At 48.2% G+C, this 24,599-nt stretch overlaps 1 long non-coding RNA gene across 1 annotated transcript; it reads left to right on the forward strand.

Moving 5' to 3' along the window:
- The first annotated feature begins 3,335 nt into the window (after positions 1–3,335).
- Positions 3,336–7,416, forward strand: LOC148007733 (uncharacterized). Its single transcript, XR_015647178.1, has 3 exons — positions 3,336–3,390; positions 3,738–3,938; positions 7,024–7,416. It is a non-coding gene; the product is annotated as an uncharacterized LOC148007733 (long non-coding RNA).
- The last annotated feature ends 17,183 nt before the right edge of the window (positions 7,417–24,599 follow it).

Raw genomic sequence — 24,599 nt, forward strand, 5'->3', positions numbered from 1 at the left:
AGCTGTGAGTTTTCATTCCCAGTGTTACAGACTCCTGAAAGATTGTGACTATAAGTGTGGCCTGGATAGAAGGGCTACAGTGTGAGTGGGCTTCAACCCACTGCACCCCTTCTCCTCACACTGCCTTTATAGCCTCTTAACTGAGGTGACCAGATCTCGTCACAGCCAACAACTGAGCAATTAGCCCAGGTGAGGTGAGAGCTCTTTGCCATCCTCTGGAGTCTGTTGGATCCCACAGGTGGTGGGCATGCTTGAAGCTAGCCTAGCCGTGGAGGGGTGCTCTCGAGTTCATATTTTCTGGGAATGTTCATCCCTCATACTCCATGAACTTAGGCAGTTCCCAGATCCAAGGGAAAAGTATCTCAAAAGTAGGCTGGTGGAGTTGTGTAAGACAGCATTTGTCAGGAAGAAGGGTGGGTAGTGGAGGGGTGGGGCTCTATGAACTATGCTGGTGTAAACCTAGATGGGGCAGAAAGATAGTCACAGGTCAGAAGCTGCATGCTGCCCCCCAGCCAAGCATGCACGGATGCAGGAACCCAGGGCTCTAGAGAGAGCAGCACAGCAAGGGAGAGATATTCTTCTCAAGCCTCTCAGCTGAGAGAGCAGCAGATACTTAACAAGGAAATCCCCACAGCATAATAGCAACTCCTCCCATTCAGGGCTGCAGCTGGGCTGGTGAAGCCTTGAGCCTCCCTGAGCACGGTATAGTGAGGACCACTGCTGGCCTCGGGTAGACAGGAGGGACTGTGTTGGAACTGGAGAAAGGACATCTACCAACTTAGAGGAAATGAAGGGAAAATGTCTCCCTACTCCTTCTAATCCTTAGCAGGACCTGAGAAGTGTCCTGAGTGACTAAGTCTCCTGGAGGCTCTCCTGTGAGAGCCACTGCTAGAAGGAGCATTGTAATGTAAAACCGTCCAAGCAAGTTAGAAAGAATTCTGGTGTTTTACAGTCTCACTATATAGCTCAAGCTGGCCTTGAACCTTCTGAGTACTAGGATTACAGTGTCACCGCCATGCCTCACACACACACACACACACACACACACACACACACACACACACACACATGCTGGGTACGAGAAAGTGAAAATGGTGGCAGTCTCTTTATTGATGACCATAGAGTAACATTTTCAAAGAAAACTGACTTTAAAAAATGAGCTTTTGAAACCATTCTTTGTGATTTGCTGTGGTCTGGCCTTTATTCAAATGGAGAAAGGACCTAAAGCCCCTCATGGCTCAAGCAGAAAAAGTTAAAAGGTTTAGGGAAAAGTCTTCATGAAGATTCTCTACAGAGGACTGGGTAGGGTCAAGAAAAGAAACAAGTGGCGGTGCGGGGCTGGGGTTGTGGTTGCTAGGGAATGGAGACTAGTGAGAACTAGAAGCAGCTGCCCCTCTTAAGCCTGAGGTCAGGTGAAGGACCTTGACAGGGTCTGAGCCGTGGAGGCAGGAACCATTGGTGATCACAGTCAGGGCCTCTCCCAGAGTCATGGCCTGGAGGGAAGAGGCGAAGTTCCCCAGTGGCTTTCGGTGCACTGGCGGGGTGGGGAGGGGGAGGCTTTCTGAACCCCACAGACAGCTGAAGGTCAGTAGTATGGAACTCAGGATGGGCACAGCTACAGGTGACGTCGACCATACCCCAGCTTATCTGGGTGCGGTGGCACATGTCTGTCATCTAAGCACAAGAGGTCAGGGAGGAAGATCAATAGTTTAAGGTCATTGTCAGATACACGGTGAGTTTGAAGCCAGCCTGGGCTGCCTGAGACATTGTCTCAAAACAATAAAAGGGCTCTGTCAAAGAGGGCTTGAAATGGACCAGGCCCACTGTGTAAATGCCTGCACATCCCTAGCCTCAGGAGCCAGCCTGGTACACTGGGCTGTCGTTTCCGGTCTGTGAGTAGCCAACAGCATCCTCTCCTTTTTCCTGTATTATCCTTTGGACTTGGCTTCTCAAAGGCTAATGTTGACCTCCTAGCAGAAACTAAGGCTTCCTTACCAAAAGCTGGCCAATCTTAACAACCTGATTCCTCAGACACTGGATTGTTACCACAGACCCTGCTCTGCATCTGTCTCTGCCCAGAGGCGCGTGTCTGTGAACATAAATGTTCCACAAAGAGGTGGCAAAAGATGTGTTGACATCCTCTTGCCAGCAGGCCTTGGATACCCTCTATGATGGCATGTATAGCTCGTGTGGTTTTACTCCTCCAGCCAATGCTCCAGGACTAGTGATGTAACGGACACCTTTCCTCTCCTGTGCACACAAAAAGCACTCCGTCTCTCCACACAGAGGATGTGCTTTCATTTCTCTCAGCCATCATCACCTGACACTGAGATACAGTCCCTGCCGAAGGAAACCTGATTAACAGTATGTCCCCAGATGCTAGCAGAGTATCGCTCTGGCTTTCCAGAAACCATACCCTGGTTGGTCCGAGAGTAGTGGTGTTTACAACTAATTGAAACTGTACCCTAATTACACCTGCCCACAGCCTGACTCTGACATGCCCACTTCAGACAGACAGACAGACAGACAGTCAGAGGATAAAACTAAGAAAATCTATACCTTTCCCCTTTCAGGCTTTTTTTTTTTTTTTTGAGACAGAATCTCACAAAGTCCAACCTTACTTTGAATTTGCTTCTCTCCGAGAATGACACTGAACTCCTGACCCTCCTGTCTTAGAAGCATCCAACATGCTGATGCATGCCACCATGCCCTGCTTTCTGATTCTGTGATAAACATCATGACCAAAGACAACATGGAGAGACAAGGATGTACTTTACAGGTTACAGTCCATCAGCGAGGGAAGTCAGGGCAGGAACCTGAAGCAAGAATTCTCTTACTGGCTTTCTCCCACGTTCATGTTCAGTTACCTCTGTTACACAGCCCCAGTCCCCCTGCCTAAGGATGCCACTTTGTACAGGTCCAGACCCTCCTACATCAATTAGTAGCCAAGAAAGACGCCCCTACAGACATGCCCACAGGTCAATTTGATGGAAATTTCTCAATTAAGTTTCTCTCTTCCCAAAATCAAGTTGACAACTGAGAATAACTATCACAAGTGGACACCCCAATTTCCTTTTACCAAAAGCAAAAACTATCCACTCTCCCAAACTGAGCTCTGATAGGTTCTTCCACAGCCACCAGGGCTAGGCACAGAGGAGCACAGCGGTCTGGTATGTATGCTGTTCTCCTAAGGATAAGTCTGAGGAGGCTAAGCAGGCACATAGCTAAATTATGAAGCTGTTCCTTAAGGACACATTGATGTTACCAATGTTCATGGGAGTGGTGCCTTTAAGAGGATAGAAGGGAGGGTTTAAGGAAGAGGTGGCACTGGAGACGGGGTCAGATGGCTTAGTACATGCACTTGAAAACTGATTCACAGACAAGGCAGGGGTAAGAGATCATCAGTTCACTGTCATGACTTCTTTGTCATGGGATTCAGACTGGAGAGGGAGGCATGGAGGTCAAGGTTTACCGAGGGATCAGAGGAAAAGCCTGAGGTGGGGAGTGGGGGGACCTTATAGTCACACCAAGGATAAGGACAAGCTCAACTGATAAGATAAGGGTACAAGTCTAGAGAGCTGTGGCCAGGAAAGAGCTTGGGTGTCGGGTCTCAGAGATGGCTCAGTTGCAGGGAGTAAAGTTCACTACAGGGTGTCTTAGTTACTCTTCTATTGCCATGACAAAAAACCTGCGAGCAAGGCAACTTCTAAATGAAAGTGTTTAATTGGGGCTTACAGTTTCAGAGAGTTGGAGTCCAGGATGGTGGAACAAAGGCATGGCCGCGGGAACTGCTGAGCGCTCGCTCTTGATCTGAGAGCAGCAGGCAGAACAGAGAGACTCCTCAAAGCCCACCACCATCGCACACCTCCTCCAACAAGACCACACCTCCTAACTAACCCCAAACGGTCCCACCAACTGAGGACGAGGTTTTCAAACAGGTGAGCTCTTGGGAACCGTTCTCATTTAAATTATCACGCGTGCTGTCTCAGAGTTGGGCTAAAAGTCACTGGGGTTTAAATAAAGCAGTTATGAAATGTGACCCAAGAAAACCCTGGCTTTAGACGTTAGTAGAGAAAGAACTAGAGCAAGGGACAAGAGACGTGCACGACTGTCCCATCAAGGGATGGCTCTGCTCATCATCTTCTCAATTCTGAAGGCATCCTTGTACAACACACCCCTACCCGCTGCGGTTTGTTCGAGAAGATGTCTGATTCCTGAAAGATGATTCCCAGGGTGTAGCCTTGCCCCCGTGGATACCTCCCCTCTTCAGGGGTATGGGAGATGTCCCATAATGTTTTATCCTCCCTGGGATCCAAGGTGGCTTATGAGCCCAAGTGAGGAGTCAGTGGTTTCTAGCAAAAGTACCTACTGCGCGCGTGGAGATGAGACTGCCTAGAGAAAGGCACAGAACCTGGCAAGAAGATGGCCTGGTCTGTAGACACTACAGGAGAGCCAGGAAGGGGTAGGGATAGAGTGAGGAGAGACAGGGGAGCAGCTGATCTCTGAGGAACCACAGGGGCCCAGTACATCATGTGTAGAATGCTGCCTAGGGGCCAGCTAGCTGCTGTGTCGGGGGAACCCTAGCCGCCTGGAAGGTCATGTTCATATACCAAAGGGCAGAGAGAGTGGAGATCTGGGCCAGATTCTGAGTCTTGTCAAAGATATTGTACTGGCTAGTTTTGTGTGTCAACTCAACACAAGCTGGAGTTATCACAGAGACAGGAGTCTCCCTTGAGAAAAATGCCTCCATGAGATCCAGCTGTAAGGCATTTTCTTAGTGATCAAAGGGTCGAGGACCAAGCTCATTGTGGTTGGTGCCATCTTGAGTTCTATAAGAAAGCAAGCTGAGCAAGCCAGGAGAAGCAAGCCAGTAACATCCCTCCATAGTCTCTGCATCAGCTCCTGCTTCCTGACCTGTTTGAGTTCCAGTTCTGACTTCCTTTGGTGATGAACAGCAATGTGGAAGTGTAAGCTGAATAAACCCTTTCCTCCCATGCTTCTTGGTCATGATGCTTGTGCAGGAATAGAACCCCTGACTAAGACAGATGTGTACTGCCATGGGACCTGAAGGGGCAACGCTTTCCCTCTCCCAAGATGTATGGGTTTGGGCACACAGAAAGGATGCAATGCTCAAAGGTAAGAAGCAGATCTCTCAGCAAGGTGGCAGAAGAGGAGGCTTCTAGGGCAGGCAGTCATGTGAGACCCCAGGGGCAGGTTTGCCCATTGTAAGCCGGGAACAGCCACCAATGGAAGCAATGTAGACGAATCAGAAGCAAAATGTCCTTGGAATCAGTACACAGGGACCGTTCCTTGTTCTTCCTAAGATTTCCTATAATTGTCCTGAAACAAAAGGACTCCTTCTCCCCCAGCTCTTACTGAGGCTCCACAGATAACTAGAGCTGCTTTAGAGGGAGAACTGGCTGTGTCTGTCGCTGTATCTTACATGGTGGGCCTGGGCTTTGTAATTGCTTGTAGGGACACTCTATCCAGTAGGCAGCCTTTCCCCTAGAACTCTGCCAGATGGCAACATCTGTCTATGCTCTGCCAGCACCAAAGCCGACACCCCACATGACTCTTAAACATGGCCAATGGGGTCAAAGAACTAAATTTTAAGTTTCCATTGACCTGGGTTAATTTAAATATAGATAGCTCTGTGCAGCTGGTGGTACTGTGCTGGGACTGTATGGCCTTCAGTGTCCTCCCTGTGTGCCCACTGTGCAAAGACATCTTTAAGGCCTGTGAGTCAGGCAAAGACTGGGACTTAATCTGTCCATCCATAGAGTGCTAGTGAAAGAAACTGCAGAATTACGCAGGGTATGTTACCCAGGAAACAAGCCAAGCTGTGTGGCTAAGTGACAAATGGAGAGAGAGGTGGGCGGTGGAATGGTGTGTGTGTGTGTGTGTGTGTGTGTGTGTGTGTGTGTGTGTGTGTGTTATAGTTACAAATGTGGGTAGGAAGAGAAGAAAATGTGGAGCACACGTTTAAAAGTGCATTGGCTCTCCGACAGGAGTAGGGAAGCAATGGTGGAAGACAGCTTTTTCCCTTCCTCACCTTTAGACCCATGTATACTGCATGTGCTACTTATTCAGGTGAATTAATAAACCAATAAAAAAAGAAGTAAAACATATCTATTCAATGCACAGATAAACAGACATATACATGTATGTATGTATGTATGTATGTATGTATGTATGTCTGTCTATATATGAGCTGCAGTTGGGCGGTATGTAAATTGTCTGCTGAAGTGTGTCCCAGAACATTTCATGAATCTAATTTAACACACATGGACCTGTAACACTGCCTATCTCCCCTGCCTGCTCCTGTCCTGTGAAAGATGCTCTGAAGTTTGTTCTGCTAATTAATCTGATTTCTCCCCTCTGCCAAGCCAGGTTCAAATCAAATTGTGCACTTGCTCTCAAATTAGCATAACAAGTCTTGCCAGAAAGTCACCTCAGTGTCTTTACTGCCTGGCTGTAAAGGAGGGGTAGACCAGCAGGTGCTGTTTCCATAGTGCCCTGTGGCAGCTTAACCACCTAGGATTTGTGTAATCCCCTTGAACTAAAAAGAAATGTCAACTGAGGGGCAGTGCTGTGTCACTGGGGACCCAGGCTGGGAAGACACCTGCTGTCTAGACTCAGGTTGAGCCCACACTCCCTCCTCCCTCCCCATCAGACATTGGTGGTCCCCACTCTGACTATGGAGAAGAGAAGAAGACTGGTGCTGATCCAAAGAGTCTAAGGTCACTTGTGGAGAATTGCTTGGAGGAGAACCCTAAGATCGCTGCAAAGATAAACTGGAAGTCCTAGAAACCCAACTATGTCTCCTCTGGGCTCTGGATACTGTTCCCTGTGGCCTCCTATTCCTTCCTCCGAGTTGGGATGGGGAGAGCTTGGGAGTTAGAGTCCCACCTGTATTGTGCAACTTTGGAGAAATGACTGCACAACTGGGACCTCAACTACTCCCTTTCTCTCAGTTGCTAATGTGGGGATCTAGGCAGATTGCTTTACTCTGCTTCTCCTCAGCTGCTGTCATCCAACCTGGTTCTGCCTCCACTCTCTGAGCACGCTGGATGGAGACACCTTCAACTCTACTCTGGAGCCCTGGCTAGGAAACCTGTAGTGACTGCAGATGTTAACCATCTGGCCCTGGCCTGGCCATACTGTCTGTTGTTGTTGTTGTTATTATTATTATTATTATTATTATTATTATTATTATTATTATCATCATCATCATCATCATCATCATCATCATCACCATCAGCATCAGCATCATCATCACTATTAAATATTTACCCTGAAATTGTAATTAGAAAGTGTTGTATAAAGAGCCATCACCCATCTTCCTGTTTCCCTTAATCTACTCAACTGTGGAATAAGCCAAATTGTTAAAACTATGTAGTAAAAAACGAAAATAAAGTTAAAAAGCCAAATGATCCGAGAATATCCCTCAAAAGACTTTCTTCCCTCCCTCTTTCTTCAACATCTCTCAGTAACCAAATGCAAAGTTCTGATGCCCAGTAACTGTCCTGAGCAGATTAGAGGCCAGTAGGGGAGAGAAATTCCGAAGCCTACGGTAATTTCACAGGACAGGAAGTGAGTGTAAGTGTGGGTGTCTGATGTGAGGGTATGGGGTGGCTGTAGTATTGATAAGAAGGGGATCCTTATCAATAAGAGGCTGTGAAGGGGAGGTGATGGGTAACAGCGACTTTCAGCGAGGCCATGGGGCGAGTGTAACGCACAGTCTATTGGTAAAGCCACCACTTTTCTCATTGATGTGACCAAAATACCTGACAAGGAACAACATATTTGTGCTTACTGTTGAGGGAGACATGGTGGGGGAGACATGGTGGGGGAGGCATGGTGGGGAGACATGGTGGGGAAGGCATGGTTGGGGAGGCATGGTGGGGGAGGCATGGTGGGGGAGACATGGTGGGGGAGGCATGGTGGGGAGACATGTGGGGGAGGCATGGTGGGGGAGGCATGGTGGGGGAGACATGGTGGGGGAGGCATGGTGGGGGAGGCATGGTGGGGAGACATGGTGGGGGAGGCATGGTTGGGGAGGCATGGTGGGGGAGGCATGGTGGGGGAGACATGGTGGGGAGACATGGTGGGGAGACATGGTGGGGAGACATAGTGGGGGAGACATGTCGGGGAGACATGGTGAGGAGAAATGGTGGGGGAGGCACTGTGGGGGAGGCATGGTGGGGGAGGCATGGTGGGGGAGGCATGGTGACGGCAGCATGGATCTCACATTGTGTCCACAGTCAGAGGCAGAGAGAGCGAGAGGAATGCTGAGCTCCGGGCACTTCCCCCTTTTTCTTCAGCCCGAGACTGCAGTCATCAGTGGTTCCATCCACCCTTAAAATGGTCTTCTCTCTGCACTCAGACCTTTCTGGAACACCCACGCCGACATACCTACAGATACATTTCCATGGTGATTCCAACTCCGATCTTGTCACTATAGTGATGGCTCACCATCGCAGTGTGGCAAACAGCCCAGTGTGAGGTAGGGTTGGGCATCAGATCCCAGGCAGGACCCTTTAGATGCTGCCTCATAGAAAACCAATCTTTGCAGATGCATTTTAATTAAGGATTCTGAGACTGGGGACAAGAGTGCTAGGGACTGTGCTGAGCTATCTATGCGGGTCCTACATGCAACCCCCCTGTTCCTTATAGAAATGTAGGGAGTTTTGACCATAGATAAGAGAGAGTCATGTGACTCAGAAGAAGACTAGAGAGAAGCGTCACAGGAAGCAAGAATCAAGATCCTTTCTCAAAGCCTCTGAGGATGCAAACGGACCCAGGAACAACTCAGTTTTTGTTTGCTGCTGCCCGATGCCAGGCTCCTGGCCTCCAGAGCTGCAGACAACGAAGCCATTTGCCTGTCTGCTTGCTTTCCCTCATTTCACTGTCCTGAAATCAAACTCTCAGCCTCAAACATGCTAGGCAAGTCCCTACCTCTGTGCCCCAGCCCGTCCCAGCATGCCCCTGCTTTCCCCACTTTTTATTTTGAGACAGATCTCAATATCGGCCGGCCTTGAACTTATTCTGTAGCCTAGTCAGGCCTTGAACTCCAGGGCCTCCTGCTTTAGCCTCCAGTGTAGCTGGGATTGCAGACCTGTGCTACCAGGTCTTGCTAGCTCCCGTTGTTTTGAGGCCTCTGGCATTGCACTCATTTGTTCCAGAAGCCTTAAGGGTACATACAGAGGGGCAGGAGAGAGAGAGAGAGCTGGGGAAATCAGTGAGGATGGAGAGGTGTGGAAGACAACTGGACCAGGCTTGGGTGGACTGTGTGGGTGGGGAAAGGAATAGAGTGTGGAATGTCTGTCTATAGGACACTCTGTGGGGGGGGGGGGGGTAGTGGGAGCTCTTGGCAGTTGTCAGGGTCACAGCATGGGAGGAAGGTATTTGAGAAAGACCTTTCTGGAGCATGGGGGAGGCAGGGAGAACTAGGAACCCTGCTTTATTTAATCCAGGTGGAAAGAGAGGGTAAAGCTGAGAAGTGGGGGTGGGGGAGGGAGGTGTCGAGTGGGGGTTGGGGGGGTGAGCAGGACCATGGAGCAGTGCTTTTCCAGACAAGCTGGGGAGAAGCATAGATGGAAGAGAAGCTCTGAGGCTGCTGCAGAGAGAGAGAGAGAGAGAGAGAGAGAGAGAGAGAGAGAGAGAGAGAGATAGTACCACAAAGGAGCCTGCCAGTCCTCCCCAGTACTCCTCCTCTGAGAGATGAGGTGCTTTTTCCTCACCTGCATCCTGGGCCCTTGGAGGGGAGCACGTGTCCCTGCGCACAAAGCACAGTCAGAGATCCTGGGGACAGGCAGGGATCCTGAGCACAGCGTCCCTGAGAGCAGGCAAAAGCACATTTTTTGTCCTGTTGGGACTGGGATAATTGGGGCATTAAGGGAAAATGCATTTCTCACCTATTTTCTGTCTGATTGAAATGTACTTTGCAGTCATTTAGAGCCCTCACACCTCCTCAAATCAGAGCTCAGCTCACTCAGACAGAGGCAGAAAACTGGGACATCACATGGCTCTTGAGGCTCCCAGGATTTGACAAGCAAAAAATACAACCTCACCCATATCCCTACCATCTGAAGACATGGCCAGGCTGGGCAGACGAAGCCCCTTGCCTGGGTGTACCCTTCATAAGCAAGGTGGAAGTCCAGGGCTCCCACATGAGGACTGCACTTGCCTCCCATCACTGCCGTCATTAAATCACATGAGTTAATAGGAAAAAGCTCGTCTTTCAAAGAATGTCCCTTTCCTCCAGCACCGCATAAAACTAGGTGTGACAGCAGCAGACAGATGTAACCCCAGCACACAGCAAAAGCAAGATCAGAAGTTCAAGGCTATTCTCTCAGGATATGTGAGACCCTGTTTTCAAAAGTTCAGTCTGAGAGTTGTAATTCTTTCAACAATCTAAAACTCTGCCCAAATATTAAACCAAACTTGAGCCTCACAGACTGCTCAGAGCTTTTCCCTTCCTCGGGCTCCCCTCTTCCATTTCAAGCCTGAGTAGAAGAAGATGGAGCTAAGAGATGGGACAAAGCCTCAAACATCATTCTTGCTCAACACTACCCATCATACCTCCCTTACTGACAGAGTTGTAGGGCCCGTGCTCAGTTCTGTGGGAACCATCCTAACCAACCTGCCCCAATGTCACCTGTGCAGAGCTCTCTGTCCTAGACCTTTCTATGCTGGCCAGAAATCTGTGCACCCAAACTTTCCCAGGGAAGGGCCTGACATCTGCTAGAAGTGCTTCTGGCTGCAGCGACAGCCCCATAAAGCTGTCTTGCCCAGGTCACATGCTTCCAATGGGCATATCAAAACTACTCTGGCTATTTTAGTTAGCCAAGGGTTTGCAACAAAAATTGTGTGTTTCCAGACTCTGGGAAGGGTCTGGCTCTGTCCCTACAGATACAATGTGCTCCAACTTGACTTCATCAGGAAGGAATTCTGATGGCATTGTAGAGAAAGATGACCTTCAGACTGTTGCTTCCCCTTGACCCACGAAGAAGAGATTGCCAAAGCCCCCAGCCATAACTGCCTCTTACAACCACCATGGGAAACAGAGGAGATAGTGAGGTAGTTTCTGACTCACTTCTTCCTCCCAACTCTTATGCAGCTGACACCATCTACAGCCTTGGCTGCTCCCCACTGTGCCACCAAGTGGTAGAAAGAGTGGCTTGGAGTGGGGGAAGGGAAGCACAGCAAACAGTGCCTCCTAAGTGAGAGCAAGTCTCCTGAGTCACAGACCTGTGAACTGGCTCCATGCCACCTGGAGAGAAGAGTCTGACAGGAGAGCTTCTGGTAGCAAAACACTGGTGATGTCTCCTAGAGCCTGACTCTGGCGAACACAGGCACAAAGATGGAGATGGTGCTGTGGCCACACTGGAGAAAACAGCCTGTAGGGCAAGGGGAAAAAGCAAGGCAGCCATATTGTTAGCAACTGCTGGCACAAGGGACCAACAAGGTTCTGTGGTTCAGTGGGAACTGTGAAGTGGGGTGGGTTTGAACCGATGTCGCATCACATTGGCCTTCTGACCCTGTTAGATCCAGGAAGGGGTGGACCCAGGGCTGGAGCTGAGAGGTGTTGGGAGGGCTCAGCCTCAGACTGCCATGCTTGTTAGTGAAGGAGGGGTGTTTGAATTCTCCTGGAAGCAGCCTGTGAAGCAGAGCAGTCCCCAGGCCACGCTCCCTCCAGAATACGGCTCAGCCTGACTACTTCTCCCACCCCCAACTCTGCTGGCGGTTGTCTTACCAAGTCTATCACCTTGACCCTCGACCCATGAGCCTACTTCTCCCACCCCCAACTCTGCTGGCGGTTGTCTTACCAAGTCTATCACCTTGACCCTCGACCCGGCATAGTGGCCTCCCTGTTCCCCTCCACCATCACCTTTGGGCACAGCCCTCAACTTTTCCTCCATTCCCAGAGTGATCTTTTCAGTTCAAATCGTTTCCTTGACCATGTTCAGATTCATCAGCTAAGTCGATGTAGGAAGAAACTTGTGGGCTCCGCAAGAGCACCAAGGTGAGCAGTGCTCGGGAAGCAGGTGCTTAAGGGCTTCGCTGAACAGAAAAGTTTGAGCCAGTGATTGGGGTGGGGCCTCCATGCTAACCCCCAATCAAACTGGTTACCCAGGACTGCCCTGACCTGGCTCCACAGTCAGCCATGCTCCAGAAAATGTCAAGGCCATGTTGAAGAACATTATAGATGTTACCCGTCATGTGATTTTCAAGACTGTTACTAGAACATTCCGAAACAATAATGGCAAAGCCAGGTTACCAACAAGATGGCTACCATGATATCTATGACTCAAAATACCAGCCAGGGTCTGATTCCAAAAACCAACCACAGCAATGTCTCCAAAATATAACAAAGTTAGACATTAAAAGGATTAGGATATCTTTTTAAAGTATGCACTTAGTAGATATTTATTGAATGAATTCTCTTTGTGTCACAAAGAAAATATGCCTAAAATATCACCATGGGCTTTAGATGTACGGCATCTGGGTGTAGCTCCAGAAGCATAATTTTGAGAAGGGTACGAGGGAGTCTGGGCTTCTGGCCACACTAATGCCCTGCCCATGTGTTTCTTTGGCTCTAAAGCACTCCTGTCTCTACTTCATTCTCCCATTCATTTGAATATATACATTATTTTTTTAACATTTCCACCTTCCACAACCAAATAGAGAGCTATCAGACACCTCTGGCAAATATTTATATTTTATATATACTTCAATAATATTACATAGAGATATATGCAAAAATTTGAGGAAATTATAGTAAGCAGACTACCTAAGAGGAACTACATGGAGGAATTAAAGTGATATATATGTGTGTGTGTGTATGTGTGTGTGTGTGTTTTAATATTTTACTTATTTATATGAGTACACTGTAGCTGTCTTCAGACACCAGAAGAAGGCATCAGATCCCATTACAGATGGTTGTGAGCCACCATGTGATTGCTGGGATTTGAACTCAGGACCTCTGGAAGAGCAGTCTGTGCTTCCCAAACAGAAAGTCATCTCTCCAGCCCCAAGATGACGTATATTTTGATCCTTGAGACCCATGGTAATGGAGAAAATAAACTGCAGAAAGTTTTCTTCTGACCTTCACATGTGTGCTATAGCACCTGTGTGTCCCCATTCATATACACGTATGCACACCCGCGCGCGCACACACACACACACACACACACGCGCGCGCGCGCACACACGCACACACCACATACAGACACAGCAATAATAATAACAATAAATAATTGAAAAGATTACTTACAGTCAACAAGATGGCTGTGTTGGTAAACATGCTTGCCACCAAGCCTGTTGGCCTGGGCTTGATCTTGTGGTTATCCTCTAACCTCCACGCATGCTCTGTAGCATGTGCATGCCCACACATCCACAAGTGAATAAATGTAAGAAAAAATCGACCTACACTTTCTGGATGTGCACACTGATGGAGTCACATTTCACCTGTGAATGCAAATTCACAAACCCCCGAATCACAACTTTATGACTCAAAGAATTCCCATAGATTTCCTATATATTTCGAAACAGGTTAATGGGGAACTTTCTTTCCACAAGAAAAAATAATTCTCGAAAGACTGAAATTGGCTTTCTTTTTAAGAATACATTTGTTTGTTTGTTTCACATGCACACATAAGCATGTTTGCAGATCCACACAGAGGTCAGAGGACAAGCTGTGGAGTCCATTCTCTTCTTCTGTCACATGCCAAGGGATAAGATACAGGCTACCAGGATTGGTGGCGAGCCCGTTATCTGCTAAGCCACTTCTCTACCCTCATAGCTTTCTTTATGCTGCAAAGATGTACATACTGCATTACTCTTTGAAACTCATAAACATAATTAGAGAATAAATAAAAACCCAGAGAGAAGAGCTAGAGAGAAGGCTCAGGTGTTAAAAGCACTGGCTGCCCCTGTAAGATGATTGGATTTGGTTCCCAGCACCTGCATGGCAGCTCACAAGTGTCTGTAACTCCAGTTCCTCTCTTCTGACCTTCATGGACACTGCATGACTGCAGAACACACATACACACAGGACAGTATACATTTAAAATAAATAAAATATTTTAAGAAGGGAAAGATTGTCAGTTAACCCTACCAGCTTGGTGCAATGTAGACTACAGATGTCTTTTAATGCTTCTGGAACCTTCTTGGCCCCTCCATCACTGGGATACAACAATTCTCTGTATTGCCTGGCAGTGTAGTACATGTCCGTAATCCTAACACATGGGAGTCAGAGACGGGATGAGGAGTTCAAATCATCCTCAATTATGTGTTGAGTTTGAGACCAACATGAGAGGCCTGGGGAGTGACCATGGTCCCGGCTGTAGATGGATGGCACACTGCCCTAGTGTTCTACCCTCCGTTGTGGAAGGGAGGAGATGGGGAGGCACTCTGGGCAATCTAGAAAAGCTGTTGTTCTCAGCTCTTCAGACAAGGAGACATTTCCATGGTGAACAGTTTAGCCCTTGAGAAGTGGGAGATTTCAGTGTCTTAAGGGTGGCTCTGGTACCTTCTGCTGTCATGGGGACAGAGATTAGCAAACAATATGCACCCAGGATTTGGAGTTGCTGGGAAGGCCACCCAGAAGGGCCCATAGTACATAGTACATCACTATCCAATAGTCACTGAGGTCCCTGGTACACCTAATCCCACAAGCCACCCTGCACTCACCACTGGGGCCTTTTCCTGCAAACAGCGGCTGGTCCCAGCTAAGTTCCATGGCTGCCCATCTGCTCCTCACCCTCCTGGGATAGAGAGTCACAGGTGTGTCTAAGCCAGCCCTTGTCCTTAGAGCATCTCACCCCATTCCACCTGCCTTGGATCAGCAGCTCACATGGGGATTTGCATCTCTCCCACATGGCTAGCCTCCCACGACCTCAGATGTGCCAACTGCCTCCCTCCAGCCAAGCCCCTCACCTGTCAGGTAAGAGGGTAGCTAAAGGCTGAGTTAGAATTCTGGTTCCAGTGACTCCACTTAAACTCCCTCTGCTGTAGTTCCTCACCCAGACATAACAATCATGCCAAAAGGCCTTCAGGAGCTGAACAGATTAAGTCAACATGTGTAACTGCGCGTGCGAGCATGCACACACACACACACACACACACACACACACATGCACGTGTGTGCGCGCGCACACACACATACACACACTTGCACAGACACACATGCACACACACACATGCACACACACACACACACACACACACACACACACACATCAGAGCACTGCATCTGCTTTAAGTGTAGGAAATTATTACTCGGCTCCCCGTGAGCCCCTGGGGACTCATACCCACAAGCACTGGACCCAGTGACCTCCGCAAGGGCTTCTGTTCCATCTACTTAACAGCAGCTTTAAGAAGCTGCTTCAGAGGATGTTCTGAAACAATTGAACCTTTAGAACGTACCAAAAAGGCTGTCAAATAAAAGGCCTGCACACTAGCCGTGTCCCCTCAGTTCTTTCTGACCCCCTTGTTCTCTTTGCTGGTTTCCCACGCTGTACAATGAGAATTGTTTTGATCGACCTTGCTACTCCAACCTAGAGTCTCAATACCTTTGTATGTTCTTTCCAAATATGAGCTAAAAAAAAAAAAACTACTTTGATACTAAAATATAGCCTTACTATCAGGGGCATATTGCCATAGCCAGGGAGCTCTCCACCCAAGCCCCCCACCCCCTACACAGCTAGTTCCAGAAGTCCGGCATGGGAGGGCCTCAGCTGCAATGGCTCTGTTGGGGAATCTGGTCTTTGTCACACCAACTAGAAAGCAGTTCAGATGGTGGGAAATAAAACTGACAAATGACATTGCCACTCAGAAGTTGTGAGAATTGTGGAGGTGAGACCACTAAGGTCACAGATGAACAAAGGCCTTGAACTTGAGGCTGTTGGGGGCTTCCGACTGAGGTGGCCTCTTCCCCCCTCTCCAGTTCTGCCTTGCTGTCAGAATGCAGGACAAGACTGCCTTCCCGACACCACAGAGCCCAGCAGCTATTCACTGGGGCAGGGTAAGGAGGGCCCAGCCTTCCCTTCTGGCTTCCTATTGTTTTGTGGCTCACGCAATATAAGATGCACACGCAAGACATCTACAGGCTGGGACAGGCCCGTCTTGCCTGCACAGTGGGGAACGGCGAGGTGGTGTCTTCCCATTTTCACTTCATCAATCCGTAGCAGCTGGAAGGGAAGGCAGAACCAGGGTTGTCATCTCCCGTGGACTCTCTAGAAATGGAAAAACCCTAGTCTTTTCTTGCCATGGATGGGAGTGACTCAAAAGGGCCAGGTTAACCCTTCAAATGCTCTCTTGCTCCTACCTTCACCCAATGTAAAAGGCTGGACATTCTCTAGAGGGGAGTGCAAAGGCCCGTACTTGGCAAGTGGTCTATTATTATCATTTATTACTGTTTGTAACCGTGTGGCTGATGTGAAGGACAGGCCGCCACACGTGTTTGGAGGTCAGACAACAACTTTTTGGGGCCAATTCTTTTGTTTTTGTAAATACCTTTATGTGGATTCTGGGCATCAAACATGGTTATGAGGCAAGTGCTTTTTTCTTGTTGATCCAGCAAGTGCTTTCTACTGTGTGTTGAGAACCGTGTGTCACAAACAGACTAGACACGTGGTCTCTGATTTCATGGACTACACAGCCCCGGGAAGTCAGTATCATCATCCAGCCATAAAGAAAATGAGGGCAAAGAGGTGACAGGACAGAGTGAAGGGAGGAGGGATTCCAGACACCAAACTGTAGCCTTCCCTCCCTCAGAGAGTCTGAAGAACCCTTTCCCTCTAGTGCTAGTTTGCATCTCAAATGCTCTCTCACAGCCGGGGGGGGGGGGGGGGGGGTGGGGGGGGTGAGGGGTGGGGGGGTGGGGGGTGGGGGGATTGGGGGGTGGGGGGGTGGGGGGGTGGGGGGGGGGAGACTGGCCCCCAGCTAAGTGGTACTAGAGGCTGGTGGAGCCTTTAGGGGGGTGGAGCACAACTGGTGAAATCAGATTATTGGGGTGTTCCCTTGAAGAGTAGTACAATGTTAGCCTTCTCTCTCTACTCCCTAGTGGCAGCTTGAGTCCCTGCCACAGATGCCTGACCACAATCCCAACAACAATGACAATGACCTGAAGTCTCTGAGGCTGCAAGCTAAAATAAAGATGGCCTCCTTCCAGGTGATCTGCTTGGGTATTTTGTCACAGCAATGGAAAACTGACTGATGCAGGTCCCTTCCCTCTCCCCTCCTACTTACTCTTCCTCTTATGTGCACTCTTAGGATTACTGAGCCGCAGTGAAGCACCATGACCAAAAGCAGGTTGGGGAGGAAAGGGTTTATTTGGCCTATGCTTCCACATTGCAGTCTATCACTGAAGAAAGCTGGGACAGGACCTCCACCATGGCGGGAACTGAGAGACCGGAGCTGACTCAGAGGCTGTGGGGGTTGGGAGGTATTCTTACTGGCTCACTCCTCGTGGCTTGCTCAACCTGCTTTCTTATCGAACCCAGAACCACCAGTCCAGGGATGGCACAATGGGCTGGGCCCTCCCCCTTCAATCACTAATTAAGAAAATGACTAACCGCCAGACCTTATGGGGGCATTTTCTCAGTGGGCACTCCCTCCTTTCAAATAACTCTAGCTGTGTGTCAAATTGGCAGGCATTTAGCCAGCACATACATTGTTTGACCCTTGAGCTGACTCGTTTCATGTGAACTTTACATAAGCTAGAGTCATCTGAGAGGAAGGAGCCTCAACTGAGAAATTTCCTCTGTATGACTAAGTTGTAGGCTGACAAACATGAAGGGCATTTTCTTTGTTCTTGTTGCTAGTGGTGGTGGTGGCTTGGTTTTGTTTGGTTTGGTTTGGGTTTTGCTTTTCAAAACAGGGCTTCTCTGTGTAGCCCTGTCTGTCCTAGAACTCATTCTATAGACCAGGCTGGACTCAAAGTCACAGAGATCCACCTGCCTCTGTCTCTCAAGCACAGGGATTAAAGGCGTGTGCCATCAGTGCCCAGCTCAAGGGTATTTTCTTAAATTAGTGATTTATGTAGGAGGGCCCAGCCCTTTTTGGATGGGGATACCCCTGGCCCTCGGTTCTATAAGAAATCAGGCTGAGCAAGCCATGAGGAGCAAGCCAGTAAGCAGCACCCCTCCATGACTTCTGCATCAGCCCCTGCCTCCAAGTTCATGAGATCCTGCCTTGACTTCCCTCAGTGGACTATGACTCAGGATATATAAGCCAAACAAACCCTTTCCTCCTCAAGTTTCTCTTGGTCATGGTGTTTCACATCGGCATCATTAACCAACCCTAACTAAGAGCACCTTTTGGACGTCCAACTCTTATCTTCAGGTCTACATGAAGTCTTTACCACCTTCACTAACCCACTGGACCTAAAAACAGGTCTGTTTGTGAAAACAGCTGGAGTCAGAATCTAGCAGAACTAGCTTCAAATCCTGAATGCTTCTCCAACATGTCCAGTACTTTGTTCCAACCTGAAAACCAGTAATCCTACCATTCCCCTTCCCAGAGCCTGCATTCTGACTGTATGCCTGTCTGATAACCCCTAAGACAGGGGCTCAGAGGCACACTGATGGGGACGTGAAGCCATGGGATGCTCTCCATAGAAGCTCAGGAGATAAATCATCCCCTTTCAACCCAGACTCTTTTACTCATAACCAAGTCCAGAAGCTGAGGGCCTAGAAATGTCTCCTAATCTTCACTTGGTCATCCTCAAAATGACAGCTCCTAGTTCCTGGCCCACTGGCTTTGTGTTAGTTACTTTCTCATAACTGTGTGGGTCCCTGCGCAGAAACATATGGAGGGAGATTTATTTGGTCTCACTGTTTCCGAGAGCTCAGCCCAGCACCGAGAGCTCAGCCCAGCACTGCAGAGAGGGGATGAAGAGTAGGACCCTTTCATATCGGTGGCAAGCAGAGAGAAGGACTTCCGTGGCACTTTGCTGGCTTTCTTCTCCATTTCCCATTTATTCTACCCAGGCCCCACTTCTCCACAGAATGGGACCACCCACATCCGAAGGTGAGCTTTCCTCCTTTGGTTAATCTGCTCTGGGAATGCCCTCACACACATGCCCAGAAGTGTTCTTCAATTTCTCAAGTGAGTCTAGTTTTTTTTTTTTTCTTTTCTTTTTATGTTTTACACTTCCCCTCCCCCAAAGACCTAATATATTTGCCCTTTTAAAATATTATTAATGCCTATTAATCGGCTTCTTAATATTTCCTTTCTTTAGTTCTTGTGAACATAAATCTGACAAATGGCTTCCAGATTAAACTCTTCAAGGGCTCTGTAAGCACACGGGGCCTCAGCAAGCCAGCAGGGCTCTTCACATGTGGGTTGGCTCCCACCATCCCTGCTCCCCTACCCCACCCCACCTGATCTACTTCCACAGGTACGCAGAGCTTTAGGGAACTGACAATCTTGTTTGCTGGCCCCTACACGTGCCTCTGTCTCCGTCCTTCTTGTCCCTGTTCCCTTCCTCTCCCCCTCTGACATCAGGTGAGTTTTCCTAATCTTGCAGAATTTTCAGCTCAGGTAACATCATTCCAGAATTTTCTATGCCATCTCCTTCGGTTTGGATGGTGTATCAGAGGTCTCTGCACTCCCCGGGGGTTACCCTTCTACGTCCTGAAGACAGTTTGTGTCCGATACCTGTCTGTTTATCTAGCTCCCATTCTGGCCCATAAATTCATAGAGTGCAAGGGTCATACCTTATTGGGCTTTTCAGCCGCGTCCCTGACTCAAGATCAGACACTCAAAGACAACTCAGTAAATATGCACAGGGTAAGTGGGAGAGGTAACCTTTGCAGAGGGAGCCATGCCATGATGGCGGCTGCCAACGAGCACAGCAAGGGTCACATACTCACACAGGTCCGGATCAGAAGAGCACAAGTCCAGTCTGGATGGCCCCAAGCGGTTGGCATGCTGGACGGGAGGCCCCTTGGCGGCAACGTGAAGAGGCAGGATATTAAGTTGGAAAAAGACCAAGTACAGCACATGAAGCACAGCAGCAGGCAGCGTCTTCGCCCAAAGCCTGTAGCACGGGAAGGAGCCAGCCACACCTTGGCCTGGGAGTACATCTCTCAGGCTCTGAGGAAAGACAGCTTCTGCCTCAGAGTCATGGCTGCTGCCTCCTGTGCCCTCTTTCCAGGGCTCTACAAACCAAAAGCAGCTAGCTGGCCAGTCTCTATGAAGCATCCCGGTTAGTGCCACGCAGATGGTGTGCCTCGGGGGGCCTAAAGCAGCCCCCATTACCTCCTGAAAGCTAGGCTCACCTCATCACTGAAGGCTGTGATGTTCTCTCTTCTCTAAGTACTTCATTTTACCTACACTTTAAAATCCCAGTGGCCTTGATTTCTTTACATGTATTTGTTGTGTGTGTAACTGTGTATGTTCATATGTATATAGATTCACATATGTATATATGTTTGTATACATTCATGCTATGGCACACATATGGAGATCAGAGGATTAGTTCCCTCTTTCTACCTAGTAGGTTCTGTGGATCGGTTTCAGGCTAGCAAGCCTGACGGCAAGTACCCTCGCCCTCCATGCCTGATCTCTCTCGCCGGGTGGACTTTCTGTGGCTGTGGCTGTTTTACGGCTGCAATGTTCTTTCTGTCTGTTTTAATCATGAAGGTGGAAGGAGAGGGGTGGTAAGGCACCTGACCCGCTGGGAGTAGGTCATTCAAGAGCAAAGGGGTTTTTAACACTGTAGCTGGCAGAAATAACAGGTTCAGCTCACTAACACCTCTGGAAAATTAGCCCAAGACCCAGGGCTCCCTACCCCCCACCCAGACATGATGGCAGGTGGACAGCCACGGACACAGAGTACCTTAGAGCAATCTGCTGTACAGGCTGCATGTTGCTAGGAAGCAACTGGTAACAGCTGGCTGAGAAATAAGTCCTGTCCTTGGCAAAGCATGTTCCTGGCTGCTAATTAAATGCTGCTACAGCCTCTCTTCCTTCAGGGAGCCGCAGAAATGTGCTGAATTAATGCAGACCGGAGTAGCTGGGTTCACAAACAGGCTCGGCCTCCCCCTGCCTCTCTACAAAGGCTCTGGGGGCTAGAACGAAGTTGCCAACGCCACCCCGACTCCAGGGAGATGGTAACTAAAATCCTGGCCTCAGAATACTTGGTGTGCCCCATTCAGAGTATCTCCCCGATGCCTGCACTGCCAACACAGATGAATTCACGGGTTAACTACCTCTGAGCAAACCCATTAAGCCCCATATCTGGATAGGTATCGAAAATAACGGAAAGAAGCTTTTCAAGAGATGTTTGTATTTCCATAATTCATAGCAGGCGACACTGTGATTAGGCCAAGAGGTCACAAGCCAAGCGTTCGTCGGTGACTAAGGAGGCAAATGCATGCATAGTAGACCATGCTCTGCCTTTAAAGGGACCTGCGGCAACATGAACAAACCTTATACACATGGTGCTGACACAGTCAGGGCAAACTACTCAAATGCGAGTATCGAGTCCTTGAATTCCCAGACGGAAGTACGGTGGTGCTCACCAGGGACTTGGGGAGAGGACAATAGGCAGTCACTATTTAGTGAAAACACAGTCTCAGCTGTACAAGATTGACATTTGCAGGGGGAGGGGTGGTGGCTGAGTTCAGTGGTGGAACACAGGCTTAGCAATCCCAAGCACTGAAAGAAAACAAAACAAAAGTTCTAGAGGCTGACATTAAGTATCCATAGAATAATGTAAATGGGGCTCCAAGATGTGGCTCAGTTGGTTAGAGTGAATGTTTAGCCCTGGCTTCCATCCCCAGCACCACAGACCTGGTACGATAGTGCATACTTGTAATGCCAGCGAGGTGAGGATGGGAGGATTAGAGGTTCAAGATCATCCTCTGAGTTTTAGGCTAGCCTGGGATACATCAGACTCTGCCAAAAAAAAAAAAAAATCAATATACTTAATGATGCTGAACCGTGTAAGTATGTGCACTTACAGTTGATATGACAAAGTTTGCTCTTCACTATAATTACCTATTTAGGTAGAATTGGGGATTGAAACCAGAGCCCCACAAATGCTAAGCGCTCTACCAGTAAAGTAATCTGCAATCAGTTTTTTCTTTGCTTTTGAGAATTTTATATACACATGATTGTATCTGCTCCACTTCCCCCGACCCACATTCCCCCAACCCACCCCCTCCCAACTTCGTCTTTTAACTTTTTTCATAAGCCACTATGTCCGTGATGCCCTACATGCACTCGTGGGGAGCCAGCCACTGGAACATGGGAAACCTACCAGAGGTCAGACTCTAAATAAAGAATGACTCTCCCAGCACCTACCAACGGTCGGGACCTTCTCAGTAAGGGGCGGGGTATGGAGATCATCTGTCCAGTTTATCCTGGGATTCTAGCTGTCTTGATCTTGTTCAGCTTGTGCAGGTAACCACAGCTGCTGTGAATCCATAAATGCAAAAGCACACCGTGTCCAGAAACCAGCAGTTTAGAGCTCTCCTTCCCCAGCTCTCAGTACTTTCTGGGTGTTCTTAAAGGTTTTGTTGTTTTGTTTTAAGAAATACACATTCAGCTGGACGTGAGAGTTCATATATGCAATTCTAGCACTCAAGAGGCAGAAGCAGGAGGACCACTGCCAGTTTGAGGCCAGCCTGGTCTGCATAGTGAGTTACAGATCCTCTGTCAAAAAGAAAGAGATAAAAGAAAAGTTAAGGGCTGGAGAGATGGCTCAGTGGTTAAGAGCACTGACTGCTCTTCCAGAGGTCCTGAGTTCAATTCCCAGTAACCACATGGTGGCTCACAACCATCTGTAATGGGATCCAGTCCCTCTTCTGGTGTATCTGAAGTGTACTTATATAAATAAAATAAATAAATCTCTTTAAAAATTAAATCTTTAGAAGAAAGGAGGAGACAGAGGGAATGAAGGAGAGAGGGAGAGAAAGAAATGTTTAGAGCTGGGCTCACCTACATTCCTAGTGCTCAGAAACCTAAGGTAGGAGGATCCCTGTGAGACCAAGGCCAGCCTTGGCTACACAGTGAGTTCAAGGACAGCCTGAGAAATATAAAAGTCTGGTCTCAGAGTCAAAACCAAACAAAGCAAAAAACGGCTACTCAAAAAGCTAAAAGGACTGAGTGAAACAGAACAAGTAAAAGAGTAAATGTCTGCCTCGCCCACACCCAGGCCCACCTTCCAGCTGAGCATGGAAGCCTAAAAATCTTCCTTGGTGCAACAAGCACACACCTATTTATGTCTGTATTGACTTCAAAGCCGTAAAAAGCTTAGAGCAGCGATTCTCAATCTGTGAATCTCGACCCCACAGGGGTATCAGGTATCCTGAACATCAGATCTTTACATTACAGTTCGTGATGGTAGCAAAATGACAGTTATGAAGTAGCAAGGAAATAATTTTATGGAGGGGAGTTACCACAACATGAGGCACTGTATGAAATTTCCCAGCACTAGGAAGGTTGAGCTATTTGTTTGTGTGTTTGTTTTTATTTTTGCAAAAAAAAACCCAAACAAACAAACAAACAAAACCAACCTAGCACCACCCTAAATACCTTCTTCAGCCTGGGAGTGCTTTCAGTCTGCACATCTCCGCCCATTATCTCTCATGGCTGTGTCGGGTCTCATCGTCTCCGAGATGTTGCACAATTTAGCCTGTCTTTTTTTTTTTTTTTTTTTTTGGTTCTTTTTTTCGGAGCTGGGGATTGAACCCAGGGCCTTGCGCTAGCCTGTCTTCTATAGGCACACGTTCAATAGCTTCCAGCCTTTCACAATGAAAAGGTTGCGATCAACATGCATCTTGTTGGCGCATGCAACTATTTCGCCATGATACATTTTAACATGTTAAAAATTGGCTCGTTAAAATTTGTGTGTATTCACTAAAGTATTGCTTTGTCTTACGGGAAATCCGAATCGACAGATTCTCCCGGCATCAATGGGCAAGGGCAGCCTATGCCCTTGTCAATACAGAATCGGCAAATATTTCTAGCCTTTAACTATCAACTAGGTAGAAATAAAGACCACAAGCATTTTTTACCTAGCTTCCCTGCACTCATTTTTGCCCCTGTGAACACACTGCTGATAATAACTTTACCTTAGGTTTGCTTTTATATTGTTCATATTTTTCGATTATAAATTTTTAAAGTCTAAGTGTTGTTACTAATGACATCAGTCCTTTGATAAAGGTCTATCATTTGACTTTGTATGACTTTCTGGTATGCCTTGCCATACAGATGTTTTCCTTTGTAGACGTTCGATGTCATAGGTCCTTCCTCGCTGTAAAATGACAAAGGGCATCTTGGCTCGTCTCATCTAGTCTGCAGCCCTGGCTCTCTCTGATCATGACACCGGCTCAACCTTCCACCAGACAAACTGGTATTCTTCCTTTTCTCTTTACTTTCTTTTTCTTTCCTTTTAGTTTTCAAAATGGGATCAGACTAAGTAGCTCACACTGTCCTCAGACCTATGTGGTCCTCCGACCCTGGCTTCCCAAAGAGCGGGTGTAAACAAGGACACAATGGAGCCATCGAACGGGACTGCTCAGTGGACCGGGGTGAGGGGAATGTTCGTTCTGGTGAATTCAGAACTGTCATGGCTACCA

The sequence above is a fragment of the Rattus norvegicus genome, chromosome 1 (genome assembly GCF_021556685.1).
Source record: "Rattus norvegicus strain SHRSP/BbbUtx chromosome 1, alternate assembly SHRSP_T2T, whole genome shotgun sequence".
Lineage (NCBI taxonomy): Eukaryota > Metazoa > Chordata > Mammalia > Rodentia > Muridae > Rattus > Rattus norvegicus.